The sequence below is a fragment of the Castor canadensis genome, chromosome 8, assembly GCF_047511655.1.
Source record: "Castor canadensis chromosome 8, mCasCan1.hap1v2, whole genome shotgun sequence".
In the NCBI taxonomy this organism is placed as follows: Eukaryota; Metazoa; Chordata; class Mammalia; order Rodentia; family Castoridae; genus Castor; species Castor canadensis.
In genome coordinates, this window is record NC_133393.1 from 73,564,213 (window position 1) to 73,583,457 (window position 19,245).

General features: G+C 42.6%; 1 protein-coding gene across 7 annotated transcripts in view; it reads left to right on the forward strand.

Moving 5' to 3' along the window:
* The first annotated feature begins 4,031 nt into the window (after positions 1–4,031).
* The window catches only part of Resf1 (retroelement silencing factor 1), a 29,714-nt gene continuing 14,500 nt past the window's right edge, over positions 4,032–19,245 (forward strand). For 2 of the 7 annotated variants that reach the window (XR_012450808.1, XM_074083086.1), the window contains exons 1-3: positions 4,032–4,151; positions 5,297–5,382; positions 16,450–16,528. The gene's annotated coding sequence lies outside the window, so the exon portion shown is untranslated. Of the gene's footprint in view, positions 4,152–4,683; positions 4,896–5,296; positions 5,383–16,449; positions 16,568–19,245 lie in introns of those variants that run through there. The other 5 variants (XM_074083082.1, XM_074083081.1, XM_074083083.1 and 2 more) reach the window with 5 other exon arrangements.

The following is a 19,245-nucleotide window of genomic DNA, read 5'->3' on the forward strand; positions in this document are numbered from 1 at the left end:
TCAAAGCCAGCCCAGAGAAATAGTTCTTAAGATCTTATCTCACAAATACCCAACACAGCCAGGCATCAGTGGCTCACACTTGTAATCCTAGCTACTCAGGAGGCAGAGATCAGGAGGATTAAGACTCAAAGCCAGCTCTGGCAAATAGTTCATGAGATCCTATCTCAAAAAAACTGATCACAAAAAAGGGCTTGTGGAGTAGATCAAGGTGAAGGCCCTGAGTTCAAGGCCCAGTACCTTAAAAAAAAAAACCCAACACAAAAAAGGGCTGGAGGAGTGGGTCAAATGGTAGAGTGTCTGCCTAGCAAGTGTAAGGCCCTGAGTTCAAACCTTAGTATCACCAAAAGAAGAAAAAAAAAAGAAGAAAAGAAAAATCCTTTGAAACAGGTGCTTGGAACAAAGACTTATCAGTAACATACTTTAACAATATTTAATAGTTCTGTAACACTGCTTAACTTCTGCCCCAGTGTCCCAGAAAGACGTGGGTCCCTACAATCTGCTTTAGTATCAACAATAAACCTGTCACCATAAAAATTGCAGGTATTTTTCACATTATATTAGCATTAACGCAGATAATTTTGAAATAGTATTTGTTTTCAAAATCACAGTTGTTATTGGATATGCAACTAGTTCTTATTTGTTGTGTTTATTTAAAAATGCAGGACTGGTAGCTCAGAGGTAGAGTACTTGCCAACTTTCCTTGAGGACCCAGTTCAATTCTTAGACCCAGGGGTGGGTGAGAGTATGAGAAGAACTGTTGAAATGTATATTATGAAATCATGCATTTGGATTTCAAAGTATTTGGATAATTTTCATATTGATTTTATTTTCTTTATAATCTTATACTTCATTTTACCCATTAAAATACATTATTCTAAGAAGTGACCTGTGGACTTTACTAAAATTCTAATGACGTTTATGGCAAGAGAGAGACAGAAAGAGAGGAAGTCCTCTCCTCAGGGTTATTTCATTATTATTTTATTATTGTTATTATTATTTTTGGTAGTACTGGGCTTTGAATTCACAGCCTTAGCATTTGCTAAGCAGGTACTTTGCCAGTTGAGTCACTCTGCCAACCCTTTTTTGTATTAGGTATTTTCAAGATAGGGTCTTGTGAATTATTGGCCTGGGCTAGCTTTGAACTGTGAACTTCCTGACATCTACCTCCCGAGTAGCTAGAATTATAGGCATGAGCCACAAGTGCCTGGCCCCAGCCTTTTTTTGCTTTAGTTATTTTTTGGATAGGGTCACTTGCTTTTTGCTTAGGGCAAAGAATTGAGACCTTATACCTCTTACCTATGCCTTCTGCTGGGATTGCAGCAGTTGCTACTCTTTCTACATTCCAAGCAAGGTGAAGGGTGAAAGAGAAAGGAGTTTCAGGGTGAACTATGACCTTAGGCATAATTTGTATGCAACATTTCTGCTCATGTATCATTGTGAGAACTGAAACTTGGCAAGAAACAGCTAGCTGCAAGGGAGGCTTGGGGAGTGTCCCTAGGTGAAGATCAGCCCTTGAATAAACATGCTTTCAAGTCTGGGAGCTTTTGCTTTTCTTTCTTAAGTCTCCTTGCTGGTGACCCTAAGAGGCTATTATACTAGTGTTGTTAACAGCACTGGTGCAGTCTGTAATCAGAAGACTTCCAAATTCTTTGTATCCCACTGGGAAGAATCCATGGCAGGACACATGGCTGTAAAGAGAGTTTATTAAGTCATAGGGAAAGGAAAATACAAAGCAGAACTTGGTGGGGCCCAGGTGGAGTCTGACGGCCAATAGAGCGTGCTGTTGCTCTTCAGGTGCTTTTAAAACTATGATTACCTATGGGACAGGGAGAACCAGGTGATTCCATCCAATAATCAATGGGTGGGGAGGGGCATGGGCAATTTTCCAGTCAGGTGAGGGTGGTTCCTGAGCTAAAGCATGGTTTGGCTAAGATGTAATATTATTCTGAATCCAAACTTTCCCTAATTTTAGCCTATCTCAGTGCCACCTATACTTCAGGATTGGTGCAAATAATTGGTATTTGGATGGCACCAAACACTTGGAAACTCAGACTTACCTATGAAGACAGAAATGACTCATCACATGTGCAAATAAGAAGATATGCAAGGATCAACAACTTCCTCCCAAGCAGAGATGTCGTCCTGGGCATTAAACCTGGCTGTGCATTAAGTCTTCCTTTGGCTGTTTAGGAGGAGGAGTTTGATAAGAACTGCCCCTTGCCACCATTCTGCAGCTTGAGCAGCAGCTGGTCTCATCCCTTGCTCCTGCCACCTCCCTTTGCCTGTCCCTAGCCCTTGCTTTCTCCCAAATGTTACTTAAGGCCAGACCCGCTGAGAGAAGCTACTGCACCATTTTTTCTCAGTCACCCAGTCTGCTTATTAAACTTTTGAACATGAGATACCTCTCGTGAGCCTCCTTTGTGTGCGGTGTGTGGCATTTTCCTAACAGAGTGTATCTGACTTTCTGGCACCACTATCTTAATCTTGGATTTGCTCTTACTTGGTGAATTGAGTGGTTAGGCTCTGGAAACCCCCTTATGTAAGCCAAGCCAAGAGCAGAACCTTATATTCCAGATGTGGCTTCAAGTGAGGTATAATTTGTGCAGCAACTTCAAAAATCGTGTGAGGTTAGTGTTGTTGCTATCTGTTGAAAATAAAGTCAGTGGTAGCCCATTTTCAAGACAAGCTATTTGACCCTGAGTGGAAAATTACTGCTTGCTTGCTGGTATAATGACTTTCGAACATGACAAAGTTCATGCACCTGCAGAGTCCCCTGGCAAACAGGATGTTGGTGAAGGGCCAGCTGTCATTGTAAAGAAATGTAACTTAAACTGGGAGGGGAGAAGAAAGAATACCCTATTAGGAAATAATGAAACTTAGGTAGTATCCGGAAGACTGTACACCCTATAGCACTCAACCAATGAGGAACCAGGGGAGGAACCTACGCACTAGGGAATCAAATGCGTGTAACTGTTTTGGGTGTGCCTGCCGACCAGACCACCGATCTTGCAAGACCATCATTAAAGTCTCGATTTTGCTGTACTTTGTATCTCTGAGTCCATCTGAATTTGGAGAGGTGACTGAAATTCTCACGTTATCCAGAAAATTAAATGGAGTGATTGGCAAAGGAATACACTGCTCTGGCCTATGGCCAGAAGCAGTATCTCAGCAGGGCAGCACCAGTGGCTCACACCATAATCCTAGCTACTCGGGAGGCAGAGATCAGGAGGATCGCACTAAAGGCCAGCCCAGACAAATCGTTTGTGAGACCCTATCTAGAAAAAAACCCAACCCAAAAGAGGGCTGGTGGAGTGGCTCAAGGCGTAGGCCCTGAGTTCAAGCTCCAGTACTGGAAAACAAAAAACAAAACTATCTCTTTCTCATTACTTATTCATGATTCCAATACTTTTTCCTATAAAAACCCTAAGTTTACTTCATTTTCTTTGAGATTTCTCTGCATTAGTGGATGTTCTCCCTACTGCAATACCTTGAAACAAGAAAGGCACTCATCCTGTGCTATATCTGTGATATATCTTTCTAAATTGATTTTTTCTTTTTGCAGTACTGGGATTTGAACTCAGGGCCTACACCTTGAGCCACTCCACCAGGCCTTTTTTGGATTGGGTTTTTGCTAGATAGGGTCTCAAAAACGATTTGCCTGGGCTGGCCTTTAGTGCGATCCTCCTGAGTAGCTAGGATTACAGGCGTGAGTCACCTGCTCTGGGTTTCTTACACCTATGTTAGAAACTGTTAGTCATCTCTATGTCCTTGGTTCTGAAACTAGCAGCAACAGCTTAGGTTCATAGAAATGCAACTCCTTAGAAATGCAAATTTTCAGCCCCACCCAGAATTACTGTTTTAGAAATTTTCTAGAAGTCATCCAGGTGATAGGCAAATTAAAGGTGGAAGACCACTGCTTCCATACAGGCTAAAGAAAGTGTTTTGCAGAGCCCGGCTGTGCGCTGCTGAAGCTGCGGCACTAGGACGCCGTGCCGTCGCCTGGGCCTGGGGCGGGGCCTGAAGTGGGCGGAGCCGGTAGAGGGTTCGCTCCCCACCCCGCCCACGGAGGCGGACCCGACTCGACTTAAACTCCGAGGCAGGCAGGCCGGGGGCGTTCTCCTGTCTGTTAGGGTGGTGTCCTGAGCCCTGCGGTAAGTGTGCGGCGGGTGCCCGTGGTCCGGGCTCATCCTGCGGGGTCCAGGGCGGCGCGGGGAACCCGAGGTGCCCGCGGGCAGGGCGCCGCGCGCCACGGCCGAACGCTTTTGTTCTGCGCGGGGACGAGGACCGAGTGGCGGGGCCTCGGGCGCCCAGAGCGCGCGCGCCCAGTCACTAACCGCCCAGCGCATGGCCGCTGCGCTCGCTCGGCTCCGCTTGCCCTGCCCGCCGCGGACGCCAAGCCCTCGGCCCGGCCCCGAGGGCGGCGCCTGACCGGCCCGGCACCAGGCTGCGCTCCTTCCATTGCCAGGCTCCTCTCGCTAGAGGTCGCCGGGGCCGAGCGCGGGCGGGAGCGGGTTTTGTTCTGCGGCGCACGGGTTGGCTAGGCGGGTGGGTGTGAGGGCTGCCGGTGTTTTTTTCTCCTTTGCCCAAGTGCAAAAAAAAAAAAAAAAAAAGAAAAGAAAAACAAAACCTCAGCGCTCAGTGTCCCCCGCGGCTCCTCCCCCGCCGCGCCGCCCGCGAGCGCCGTGGCCGCGGAGCTCCCCGAGCCTTGCTGCGCTGGGCGCCGGAGGCTTTGGCCGTGCACCCGGGCGCGGGGCGCGGGGGTCTCCGGGGACGCCGGATCCCCAAGCACACGTCCCCCGGGACCCGAGTTCAGCCAGGTTCCGGGGAATCGTGTCCGCGAAAACAGTTTACTGTGGTGCTTTGAGTACCCACGTTGGAAATGCAGAGCAGAGCAGGTGATGGGTGTGAGCCTGCACGCGTTTTCACAGGCCAGCTGGAGCGCTTGCTGGGGATTTGGGCTTTTGCTTAATGTGTTATGTTGGCGGTAAATGATTGTTTTATTCAGTGGTTGCAGGCAGGTATCGGGTTCTTTTTTTACCGATCTAATAAAGAAAATTGATCAAGTATGTATTTTTGTTTGGGAATGATGTGACAATAGCGGGCCTGGAGGAGTGCACTTGAATTGTAATTTAAGGGAATGGTATTTTGAGGCCAAACTTAGTTTAGTGTTTCTGTCTTAAGCACGCTTAATAAAAACAAAGTGAACTTCGTATGCTTTCTGCGCAGCTTTAGGGGAAACAGTTTTGCACAGTCCTGTGCCTTGTGTTAATGATCAAATGTTTCTTGCTGTTCGTAGGATCAAAGACACACTCCTGTGTGGAAGTGATACGGTTGGAGGGAAATGGGAACTCAGTAGTTTAAAAAGTTCAATCTTATTTAAACGTAAGTATGTCACTCAAGAACCCTACCCTGATTTATCCAGGTGACTGTTCACACTCTACTGTGGCGTGATTTATTATGGAATAAAACTGTTGGGTGAATCAACAGTGATTAAAATTAAAGAACCTGTTGGATTTCATGATAAGGCTTAAAGAAATAATATTGTTGGCATAATACTGAGAAATTAGTTCGTCTTAGCAGAATGAGGACTGGAATTTTGTTTTTTTGTTTTTTGGGGTTTTTTTGTTTTTGTTTTTGGCGGCACTGGGGTTTGAACCCAAAATTTGTTTTGTTTTGACAGTATTGGGTATCAGACCCAGGGCCTCAAGCATGCTTGGCAATCACTCTACCTTGGAACTACAGTCTTAATCCAGAAGAGAGTACAATGAAGTGACTGGTGGAAGTTACCCAGGCAGTCGTACTGTAGCTTGCTCTTATGGATTGTTAGTATTATTTGTGGTACTTAGAGGTGGATAAGAATGTAGCCCAGGGCACCAGTCTTAGACAGTCGTTGCTGTGCGGGCAAAGCAGTTTTATCTAGGGCTTTCATCCCATAGTCACAAGACTTACGTTAGGAAATCTTCTTTAATGGTAAAGACTATAGTGCCTACAATCACACTGCTTTGGTTTGGTGTTGGGGTATACAGTGTCAGGAAAATTACCCTCTGCTTCATTTTCCCCATCTGTAAAATGCCTTTGGGGATTGTTGTGATAAGTGACGTGAGTTTTATACATAGAGCAACTCCTGGTATATGGTAAGCACTTAATAAATTTGAGCTATTGTCATGTTAGAAGAAATATATTTTATGGCTTAAGACAACACTGTCTTACAGGAAATTCAGTTCACTCGTTTAAGTTCAAAATAAATTCATGACCTTTGTGTTAACTATGTCCATCACCGTACATCTTCATTAACCCTCTCTCACTTTTTAAAGGTACTGGGGTTTGAGTTTGAATTCAGGGCCCCTTGCTTGCTGGGCAGGTGCTCTACTGTTTGAGCCCCGCCTCAATCAAGCCTTTGCATGCCTCCCTTCCCCTCTCCACTTCTCTTCCCCACCAGGATAACTGTGTAGCCCATGTCTTGTAGATTCTTTCTGTCACAAAGTATTAGAAAGACCCAGTCACACTACTTCTTAATATCAGGTTTAAATAAAAGCTTGTTGGGAGTCAAAACCGCCTTCATTAAATTCCTTGGCCAGGTCATCCTTGCCCAGAGCTTTGCTCTTCCACATTGCCTATGTGGTTGTACAGGAATCTTCCTTTCTAGGTTACTTGGACACAATAGGAGCACAGATGTTTATGGAATTGGGCTAGCCTTATTTAAAAGGTATTTAAAGGTGAATCTCAGGAATCTTGTTTTGTCTAAGCCCTACCTCTCCCCATTTCCACTGAAGGACATATTCCACTAAGTAAAGTATTCAGTTTGAGATCAATCAAGAACAGTTCAACACCCTCTATAGAAATGCAAAATAAAGGTTAATTTGAAAGAAGCCTTATAAAGAAAGTAGTGTTGTGGACCTTGAAGAGTTCTAAGTGTTTTGTTGGGAGGCAGCTATGTAGCGTTTAAATGTTTGATATTATAAATGTTCTTGTAAATGAAGAGTAAAGTTGGAGCTGGCCTATTGAGCTAAATGTCTCAAGTGAGATTAGAATTCTGTATTTTCTGCTCATAGTTATAAAAATGGTGCAAAGATTTAGTGACGATAACTTGAGATTCTCTTGAGATGTCTCAAATTACAAGCCCTCATTTGTAAATAAGTCTTGTGATTAAAGTTTCACAAGTTAAAACTTAATTGGAATCTGGGTGTGATGTGACACACCTCTAATGCCTATAATCTCAGCACTCAGGAGGCTGAGGAAGTAGGATCAAGTACTTGAGGGCAACTACTGGTGCTCTGCTAGATGGACCATTTTGTAAAGCAGGGTGTGCAATTCCAGTTTGCCTGCATCCATACCTATACTTGGCTTTATGATTGTAGCTATTGTAGTGAGCCTGAAGTATTCACTTTTCCCTGATGGTTAATTATGTCAGATCTTTTCATGTGTGTATTGGCTATTGTGTGTCTGGAGAAGTATCTATTCAAAACCTTTGATTGTACCTTTGAGTTGCCTTTGTATTGTCAAGTTATAAAGAGTTGTGCTGGCTTCAGTGGCTCATGCCTGTAATCCTAGCTACTCAGGAGGCAGAGATCATCAGGAACGAGGTTCAAAGCCAATCCAGGCAAATAGTTTGAGATACCCTATCAAAAATATCCAACACAAAAGACGGCTGGCATAGTGCCTCAAGTGATAGAGTACCTGCCTAGCGAGCATGAGGCCCTGAGTTCAAATCCCAGTACTGCCAAAATATTTTTTATTTTCTATTTAGGTTTTTTTTTTTTTTTTTTTTTTTTTTTCTCTTGTTCCTTACTTACGACCATAGATGTGGAGGTTTATCTCTGGGTTCTCTCATCCATTGATCAATCCCTGTCTTACATGAATACTGATAAAGGAGATTGGTACGGTAGGGAAAGTTTCCACTCAACCTTTCTGGCTTAAGTGTGCAAAGTTTTAGCCAAAGGAAGTGTTGTGTTCTGGGTTCTTTGTCTCATGGAGCTGAAGAATGAACTTTGCTGAAGGGTGAGGTAGAAAAGTTGATGAAGGGAAAGAATGAAAGCCCCTTAGGGAAGGAAAGGATCCCCAGTGGGTTGCCTGCAAAGTAGCAGGGTCTAGGGAGTTTTATTGACCTGGGTGTGGCTTAGCTTATATACTAATTAAGTGCATGAAAGGGAATATGCTCATCGGCTCATTGCCAGCACACCCAGTACATACTGGAGAGCTGTGCTCACTGTATCTGCAGGTCTCTCCTGCCTTTCCTCCCTACTTCTTAAATCACCCCCTCCTGGGGTCAGGGAAGGTCTTCAATAAAACAGGATCTTTTTCTCTGCAGTTTGAAACATTTTGTGCCACATTCTGTGCAGAGCTGTTTTGCATGATAAGTGATTACTGGGTTTGTTTCCTGTGGAATTTTCCTGGGGCTCCCTAGATATTTTACAATTTTTTTAATCTACATTTTCAATGCCACATGGTCTTGTTTACTGTAGTCTATAGTAAATTTGATTTTTGTGAAGTGTAGCCCTCCAACTTTTTATTGTTAAGACTGGGGTTTGAATTTGGGGCTTTGTGCTTGCAAAGCAAGCGCTCTACCACTTGAAACTCCACCAACCCTGTTTTGTGTTGGGTATTTTTGAGATACAGTCTTAAACTATTTGTCTGAGCTTAGCTTTGAACTGTGATCCTCCTGATCTCTGCCTTCTGAGTAGTTAGGATTACAGGCGTGAGCCACCAACACCCAGTTTATTTAGGTCTTTAACTTCTTTTAGCAATGTCCTGTAACATTCAGAGAATAGGGTTTTGTTAAATTCATTCCATTTTTTTATGTCATCTTACTGTAAATGCAATTGTTTTCTTAGTTTGGTTTAAATAATTGCGTAGAAAAACAATTGCTTTTTTGTGTTTGCTTGGGTATTTTTGTGGGTTTTTTGGTTTTTTGTTTTTTTAAACAGTCTTGCTGTGTAGTCTAGGCTGGTTTGGAACTCATGCTATTTCTGCCTTAACCTTCTGAGAGCTGGAATTACAGACATGTGCCACCACACCTGGCTGGTTTTTTATATTAATCTTGTATTTTGTAAGTAGCCAAAATAATCACTCTATCAATGTTATGTATGATGGAGGTTGTAGTTTGTCTTTTTTTTTTTTTTTTTTGGTAACCTTTTATCAAGTTGAGAAATTTCCCTTCTCTTGTTTTGTCTTTTTATTATGAAAAAGTGTTGGATTGTCCCATGCTTTCTCTACATCAGTTAATATCTTGTAGATTTTGTCCTTTTTATAAAATCCTTTTTTGATACCTTAATTTTGAATGTTGAGCCAACCTTGCATTCCTGAGATTAATCCTAGAGTCATGACAAATAATTACTGTAATATAATGCTAGATTTTACTGCTAGTATTTTCTTGAATATTATATGTGCTTGATTTCTGGTTTTGGATTAGGAAAATTCGGTTGGGTAGTATTCCCTCACTTTCTGTGTTTTGGAATGACTTGTGTAGAATTGAGGGGTTGGTTGTTTTTAAGTTTTTAGTATTTATCGGCTCAAGACAATAATCCCAGGCTGGCCTTGTCTTTGCCTCCTGAGTGCTGAGATGGTAGGCTTGTGCATCCCAGACCTGGTCTATAGAATTGGTTTTAAATCTTTAATTAGTATGAGTCTCATACGGAGCACTTCTTTGTGGGTAGTTTTTGGTTACTAGTTGTTATAGTTTGCATATGAAACGTCTGTCACAGGTTTATGTGCTGAAACCTGCCTCTGTTCCAGTGGGTGGCACTGTTTAGGAGGTGTGGAAACCCCAGGGGGTGGGACATCCTGGAGGAAGTAGGGCTTCCTCCAGGAGGTAGTGGGGCTTTATCTTACCCTTCCCTTTATCCTTTCCCTTTATCCCCCTACTTCCTGACTGCAGTGAGGTGAGCAACTTTGTGCCTCCATTCCCTTTGGCCATGATGTTTTGCCTCATACTGGCCCAGAAAAAAACTGAGTAGGCTAACCATAGACTGAAACTTTGAGCCAAGATACACATTTCTTCCTTCTAAGTTACTTATGTCATGTATCTTGTTACAGTAATGAAAAGCTAACTAACATAGCAGTTAAAACATCTATGACTGATTTAGATTTCCAGTTGAGTCAATTTTGGCTGTTGTGTCTTTGAAGAGTTTATTTCATCTAAATTATACAGTGTTAGCATACAGTTGTTTGTGCTGTTCCCTTTTTCATGACTATAAGGTTAATAATGTTCCCATTTCATGCTCATTGCTGTGTCAACACAGTCTTAAGTCCTAACACACATTCCAGGTTCATATATTTGGAACATATTAACATCCTATATTTTTTTCTTTCTTTTTACTTTTTTGGTGGTATTGGGGTTTGAATTCAGTGCCTCATGCTTGCTAGGGAGGCACTCTACCCCTTGAACCTCTCAGCCAGCTCTGTTTTGTGTCTAGTATTTTAGACATAGGATCTTGTGAACTATTTGCCTGGGGTTAGCTTCAAACTGTGATCCTCCTGATCTCTACCTCCTGGGGAGCTAGGATTACAGGCATGAGCCAGAAGCACCTGGCTTCATTCCTGATTTTATTATTCCAGTATTTTTTTGGCCAGTGTAGTTTTGTGGTTTTGGTTTTTTCTACCTTTATTCTCACTGCTACAGTTGGACAGCAAAGGATAGTATACAGAACCAACAGGAAAAAGATATGTGTAGGAACAGTCCAGGGAGATCTGGGTACAAACTTTCAGGTTCCTCCCAGAGAACTGGGCAGACATGCTCTCTCTTCACCTGCGTGCTGCAGGAACACAAGGTCTCAGGAAGCACTTAGTAAGCACTGAAAATTCTATTCAAGAGTCCAAAGAGCTTTCATTTATGCAGGCTGTGTCAATAATTTCATTCAAAAGTGACAAATCCAGGGCCTGAAGTGTGGCTCAAGTGGTATCTAGCACAAAGCCCTGAGTTCAAACCCTGGTACTAAAAAAAAAAAAGTTAAGTACAGATGACAAATCTTACGTGTTAATATAGTTTTCTAAAAGCAATAAAAACAGTGCATAAAGCATTGCTATATTTTGCAAATGTTTTTAACTTCTGACTTTATAATTAAAAAAACTTGTGTTAGGTGGGGCATGGTGGCACAAATCTATAATCCCAGTACTTCAGAGGTTGAGGCAAAAGGATCTCAAATTCAAGGCTTGTCTTGGCTGCAGAGTGAGTTCCAAGCCAACTTGAGCTACACAATGAAATACTGTTTCAAAAAGAAAGAAAGGGAGGAGGGGAGAGGGAAGAAAAATTGAATATAGAAAGAATTTCTTTTATAGCTGAGGCTCCCAAGTGCTGTGGTTGCAGAGTGTACTCCCACACCTGCCAGCATGTCATGTTATGTGGCTTATGCTTCTAGGCCACACGTTTATCTTTCATGCACACTTGGAGGTAGTAGGCCTTTCCAGACAGCTAAGACTGCCACCTTCCAGTGAACATTTCCTTGAGATAGGTGCTTAGAGGGCTCCAAACAGATTGCAGAATTCTCAGGAAGGGTAACTTGCCTTCCTCTTTGTGTGTTCTCTGTGCTCTTTAATTACCACTGCAGGGGATAATACAATGATGATGGCCACGGTGACACTGGGCAATAAGGCATTATGGGACTGGCTATTTAGTATGTGCGTGACCATACAATTAGGATATCTAATCAGGTGGCCTATGCTTCTGAGCGGGATTTATAGCTGGATACATGAAATGTGGGAGGGTGGAGTTAGAGAAGAACAGCTTTATCATACATGGTATCCTGATGATTTGCAGACAAAGCTGCTGATGCTGCTGCTTTTTCTGTTAATTGGTTTTACTTTTGTTTTGTTTCAGGGGAAGAAAATAAGAATTTATGAGTACAATTAATAAAAATGAGAAAGATGGGTATAGCTGGAGTCGAGGACTCTAATGTTGGCAGAAGAGTCCCTTTCTTCCTCTTGCTCTCAGGTCTGCTTTCCTGTGTTGGCTTCCCTCTTTTCCTGGTTCCTCTCTCTAGTGGTCCCTCAGAGTTGGAGGGCTTAAAATTCCTACAGCTAGCCAGTACCAGTAAAATTAGAGTTTAAATTTCCAGAAATGTCTTCATGGCTGGCCTGCATCACAGAATCATCTTTTAACAAATGGATCACTCAAATGGGCTGATACCAAAGCAAGGCACTTTCCTCAGAGAACAGTCATGGAACCTGTTAGGTCTCCTGGTGGGTCCAGGCAGCCAGGAAGTAGAGAAAAGGGGTCAAAGATTAATCTTAATCACCGTCTGATCCATATTTTGTAAGGGTACCTTGCAGGGCCTCCTGGAACAAAGAGACAGGGAACCTTCTGAGAGGCAGCACAAGATCTTCTGCCTCCCTGTTTTTTATTGGGCACAGGAGTGGGCTACCTTCCGCCATCCCTGTGGGGTATAGGTACTGGCTAATGTTTCAAGTTGGGTTTCTCAGGAGACTGTGTTCTCATCTGATTTGGTGTCATGCTAGGACCATGGTGGTGTATGTAGTAGTGTAGAGACCTGTTCTGTCCCTGTTGTGCCACTGTGGAAAGACTGGTTTCATTTGTTGTGACAAAATAAATGTGATACTGTAGTTAAAGCATTCAGCAAATTTGGGCAGTACTGGGGTCTGAACTCTTGCTAGGCAGGTGCTCTACCACATGAGCCACTCCACTAGCCCTTTTTTGTGATGGGTTTTGAGATAGGGTCTTGAGAACTATTTGCCTGGTCTGGCTTTGAACCGAGCTCCTCATGATCTCTGCCTCCTGTGTAGCTAGGATTACAGGTGTGAGCCCTAAGCATCTGGCTCCTGGCCTTAAACTCTTGATCCTCCTGCCTCCACCTCCTGAATGCTGAGATTACAAATGTGTACTACCACACCCAGCTATTACTCTTTATTTATTTATTTATTTATTGTTTTATTTTTTGCTGTACTGGAACTTGAACTCAGGGTCTCACACTTGCTGGGCAGGCACTGTATGACTTGAGCCACTTTACAAGCCCCTTTTTGTGTTGGGTATTTTTGAGATAGAATCTTGCAAACTGTCCAGGCTGGCCTCAAACTTAGATCCTCCTGATTTCTGCCCCCTGAGTAGGTAGGATTACAGGCATGAGTCACCAGTGCCTGCTGGCCCTACCTACAGTTCTTGATACATAGTAAATTCTCAAATGTTAGCTGATGTTATTTATAGTCTAGACTTGTATTATAAATGTAAATTTAGAACAGTTGATTTTAGGAAGCCTATCAGATTAGAAAGATTATTTAGACTCTTGAGGACTGAGAGTCTGAATTCTGCTATAACTAATATGTAATACTTATGGAATTCTTAAAAAGTGTCTTGGCCTTGAATTGTTGGCATTAGTGATTTTGTTGATCATAGAAGTATTTTTTTCTTAAGCTTTTATTGCCAGTAGGTGCTTCAGTGAGAGATGCTAACTTTGCTCAGTTTGACCATGTCAAAGGATGCTCTCCAAATGAATTTTGCATTTAGAGATGTGAACCTTCAAAGAGAAACTAAGGCATAAGTTGACGGGAAAGCAGCTTATTTGGGTTGGTCAGTTTCAATCTGGGAGAACACAGATTTAAGCAGCTCCTCCATTTTACAGTTAGAACAAGTTGTTTTGGATTTTTGGGGTTTTTTTGTTTTGTTTTGTTTTTGTGATACTGGAAATTGAACTTGCTAGGCAAACACTCTACCACTTGAGCCACAGCCTAAGCTCATTTTGCTTTTAGTTTTTCTTTTGCCAGGGATGACCTCGAGCTATGATCCTCCTAATTCTACCTCCAAAGCACCTGGGATTACAAGCATGAACCACCTTGCCTGGCAGAGTTCAAGCACATCTTAAAGGCAGAAGTCACAAGTAGGGAGAAAGCAGGGTAGCAAACTGACTTGTAAGAAAACAACATTGAGTACTCAAAGAATATACACCGCACAGTTCTCAGGAAGAAGAGAGGTTAAGAACGGTCCATAAAAATGGACACTTTCCCTTGAGTCTTTGGGTCATTATTTCTGAAGTCTCCTCTGTCACATAAAATTTTTAATAAGTAAATTTGTGATACTTTGTGTTTGGGGGGGGGGGCTTTGTCTTCAGAAACTTTGCATAATGGTATTCAGTTAGCAAACATATTGAAGTCTGCTAGACGTTATCTACATACACATTTTTTGTGTTCCCCTGAAACTGTCTTTTATGCCTGTCCTGTTGGCTAGTAGTAACACTGTCACTCACTCTTAATGTTCATTCTGTTATCTTTGATTGTTGTTCTCATTTATAAGACCATTCTTCTTGTGGCTGGCTGGGATTCAAACCCCGGGCCTCACACTTGCTAAGCATGCATTCTGCCGCTGAGATAAACCCAGCCACACAAGTTTTTCCCTGACCTTAGCAAATCTTTGTGAGGTTTTAATGTGAAAATCCACATCCATGGTTTATTTACACTTTCTTGAAGCCATCCACTTCAATTTTTATAACTCCCGTATTGCTATTCACAATGTCCTATTGGAGTCTCACAGGAAAGAGTACCAGTAGTAATCCCATATAAGATTTAAGTCCAAAACCTGTCAAATCTAATGCTATACTTTGTCTTATTTTCAGATGGTAAGTTTTTATGTAAGTTTTTTTTTTGTTTTGTTTTTGAGAGGATATCTCACTGTGTGCCCAGGCTGGTCTCTAACAACTAGGCTCAAGCAATCCTCCTGTCTCAACCTTCTGAGTAACTAGGATTATAGGCATTTGCCACCATGCCTGGCTATAAGGTGCTTTTTGAAAAATTAAGATGGGGTCACACCATGCCCAAAAATTAAAAATTTAAAGGCATGAAAACTTAGCCTTAGATTTGGTTCTCTACCAGAGATAATTGACCACCACAGTGTCTGAAGAGTTTTGAGTAGTAGTTTCATTATGTGACATGGGAAGCCTCCCAATTCTCTGTAGAGTAGGAATGGGTTATAACCCTAAACTTTATCAGCATCAGTGCACAAGGGCGTTTGCCTCCCAGTGAGGGCCACCACTGCTTATCAGCACCAACATTTGCAAACAGTAATACTCAGCCCCTCTGCCTGTGAGGTGGGTGCTGCGGCTGCAGTTTGCACTGAACACTGCAAATGTCTTTTCCTGTGCATGCATTGTGAAATGTGTACCTTGCCACCTAAAGAAAGCATTTTAAGCTGACAATCTGAATTGTCAGCAAGACTACTGTAAGTAAAGTAAGGACTAGGGCTGTGGCTCAAGTGGTAAAGCACTTGCAGCAAGTATGAAGCCCTGTGTTCAAACCTGGTGCCACACCCGCCCCCTCCCCACCCCCCCCAAAAAAAAGGTAAAATTAGGTTTACCTGGATACAAGCATTGACAGGTAGTCATAGCTAATTGAGACAATGGCTGAATTGATGCTGAGTGACTAAAGGTATGTAACGGATACAGCGTAGATACATTTGTACCTGGACAAAAGGATGATTCATGGCTGGGAGGATGGTGTAAGATTTCATCATACTGCTCAGAATGGCACATATTGTGAACTTAGCAATTTTTCCTTCTGGAATTTTCCTTTTTATGTTTTCAGACAGGGAGGCAAAACCGTGAATAAGTGAGAACTACTATATATCTATGGTCAAAGTTTTAAGTCTTGCTTTTTACTTATAGCCAATCACAAGGAGAATATTCTTAGGGGAAGTTTGCACAGCAGAATATAAGAATACAGTGCTTTCAGTAGCCAAGATACGCAGTCAGCCAAGATGCCCATTTGTGGATGAATTGGATAAGGAAAATGCCATGTGGCACACAATGGAATACTGTTCCACCATAAGAAAAATAGTGGGACTGCAGGCCATTATCACAGGTGAAATAAGCCAGGTGCAGAAAGACATCACATGTTCTCCTACATGGAATTAAAAAGTCAGTTTCGTAGAAGAGGTGGAATTGTGGTCATTGGAGAAGGGCAGGGAGGAGAGGGCTGAAGGACAGATGAGACACTATGACAAAATTACATAGGAATTCTGGGGTTTGGTTTTTTCTTTTTCTTTTGAATCAAAGCCTCTGTAATCCAGGCTGCCTTTAGACTTAAAATTGTTCTTTCTCAGCCTCTCAAGTCCTGGGATTACAGGCACATACCGTTATGCTCAACTTAGTTCTGATTTTCAGTAGCACAGTAGAGTAACTTGGTTTGAACAATTTATGATATATTTCATCTTTTTTTGTTGATTTTTTTTTTATGATGTATTTCAAAATGATGAAGAATAGGAAAGTTTCCAAAACATAAAAATTACCAGTGTTTCAGGGGGTGGAAGTGCTCATTGCCCTGATTGGATAATCAAGTATTATTTACCTGGGTGGAATTAGCACACTGTTCCCCATGAAGATGTATGTGTGGGGGCTGTAGGCATGGCCCAAGTGGTGGAGTACTTGCCTTGCAAGCATGAAGCCCTAGGTTCAAACCCCAGTGCCACTTAAAAAAAAAAAAAAAAATCTTTGATGGCATCTGATCTTGTTGCAGGCTGCTTGCTGACCTTTCTCCACTGACGAGAGTGCTCGACTCTTGGAACTGACTGAAAAGACAACATTGTACCTACAAGGCAAGTAATGACCAACTAGCCACCTACCTACAAGTTAAGGTACTCTGGCTTTTGTGTTGTTTTTGTTTTTTTTTTAACTCTCACTAAAGAGAAATTAGGCTTGTACAGTGCATTCAAGACATGTTTCCTTGTTGACTTTCTGCCTATTTTGCTTACAGTTGAAATTAGGGAATTGAAGTCTTTGTCTTTTATCAGCAAATTGTTTCTTTGTATTTTTGCATCTTGTGTTTTGGTACTCCTAGGTATATACGTTTTAATTGTTGTGTCTTAGCCAGGCATGGTGGTATACCTCTGTAATCCCAGCATTCCAGAGACTGGCTGTGAGTTAGAGGCCATCCTGAGCTACACAGCAAGACACCGTCTCAAAGAGAAAAGAAAAGGGGGAGTGGGCATCGGAGGAAACGCAGTGAAGAATGACACTGTGGTAGTGTAGTAATTGTTTGTTTGTTGTGGATAATGGGTGCATAACTGTCCCGTCACATTTCAGAACCTTGTGATCAGGATAGGCAACAAAACAGCAATTAAAGGTCCACTCTGTCAAGGGCATTGAAGAGGCAAGACTGTCACTGGTGTGGGTGGAGTGTGGAATGTGCTGTTGAATGCTCACAGTACTAGAGGCTTGTACTGTGGGGTACATGTGTTTATATGTATGACCAAGTGGAGTGAGGTTGACATCAGGAATAAAAGAAAGGGGAATAAGATCTCACATCTGTAATCCTAGCTACTTGGGAGGCTGACATCAGGAGGATCAAGGTTTGAGGCCTGCTCAGGCAAATACTTTGGAAGATCCCATTTCCAAAAATAACCAGTGCTAGCTACTTGGGAGGCTGACATCAGGAGGATCAGTAAAGTGAAATAGAGTTGTTAAGCAGTGTTGAGTTAGATGTTTGTGATTTTTCTCAAAAAAACTTTAGCTATTCTCTGCAGAGAAGGTGATTAGGGAAAGGGAGGAGGTAGGAAGGAGTGCTAAAGATGAAACTTACAGCCCTGCACATTCTAGACAAATACTCTACCACTGAACCCCAGCCTGAATGGAGATTTCATTTTAAGACAGTGTCTTGCTGTGTAGCCCCGGCGGGCCTTGAACTCACGATCCTGCTGCCAAATGCTGGGATTCTAGATGTGTGCCACCATACCCAGTGCCAGAAAGAGACTATTAAGTTTCAGCCACAGTTGAAGTTTTGTTAGGTGAGCACCACATCTGCCACAGGTGTGGAGTGCTAGGGTGGGCAGGTATTTCAGGGCAAAAGAGTTTCCTTTTTCAGAGAGAAATTACAATGTTGGGCTCTGTAAACCCTAGTGTAATTTTTATTCTCAAAAATCCCAAGAATACATTGTTTCCAAAGGTAGAGACTGCTCTGCTGAGACTTATCATCCTTATCTGTTAGTCTGAAATTGTGCAAGTGTCAGGCATTCTTCAGAAAAGTTTCAGCTCTGTTTTATGTCCCTCACTGTGGGGAGTGGAGTATGAGAAGGCTGTGAGAACCCAATATTAAACACAGCTGAGCCCAGTAATGAGGCTGACTTTGGCATGGCCCCTGCTGGCCGCAGAAGAGTGCAAGATGAAGCACAGCTGCTTTTCCTCAATTGTTTACTTTCAAAGAAGCAGGAAGGCAGGTTTCTCTTGTTATAGTGTCATGCCCCTCCCTGAGAACTGTTGCTCCACCTCTTTGTGTACCACTGGATGTAAAAAAAGGAGGACATAAAGTTTTTTTAATGGGGGGGGGTTTTGATTTGCTGCCACTGATGCTACTGTGTCTCCACACGGAGAACTTTATACATTGGCTTTAGAAAAGCTAAGCTAAAGAAAAGTTAAAGAGAACATGGGACAGTGCAAGTCTAAGGAAAGAGACTAAAGAATAGAAAAGAAGCAACGTTTTGAAGAGCCGCCTTAAAGGCCAAAGGTTCTGTATGTGCAAGGATTTGGGGAACTGGAGACAGAAATGAGATACAGATTTCTTTCTACCACAGGATGCCATAACAGAATACCATAGACAGGGTTCATGGTTCTAGAAAGCAGAAGTCCAAGATCAGTGTTCCATTTCTTTTACCCTAAAGCTCCTCTCTCTCCATTGACCTACAGAAGGCCACCTTCTCACTGTGTCCTCACATGGTCCTTCTTTGTGCTAACATCTCTAGTGAGATGCTGACTCCTGTTGAAAGGAAAAAGGACTCCTGTCATCCCATGACCTCATTTAACCTCAGTTCCTTAAAGGCTCTGTCTTCAAATACATTGGCAGTTAGGGTTTCAACAGGAATTTGAGGGAACTCACCATTAGTCTATAAACAGGTTCCCTCCCAGTACCCATAAAAGCTGGGGGTGGCTTATTAGACCTCACCCTGTTTAGAAGTTTTGCTTTCTTCTTAGATTGCACTTCTGCCTGACCAGTCTGTTGTCTTGCTAAGGACTGTCCTAGGAGAAGTCACATTGGGAATACACAGATCTTTCTCCTTAAGACCTTGTGTGTAATCCAAAGAAAGGCATGAGTTCTTCAGTCTTACTCTTTTGTCAGTGACCACTGTGGTCCATTCTGCTTCTAATGTTGTAGCCTAGTCAGACGAGTGTAGGGTGAAGGACACCGTCCTAACAAGGTGAGAGTGCTGTAACAGCAATGAGATTAGCTAGCATATTGTTCAGGTTTTGTTTTGTTTTTATAGTCTTTGGTTTGAACTCAGGGCCTCATACTTTCAAGGCATGCTCTACCACTTGAGCCATG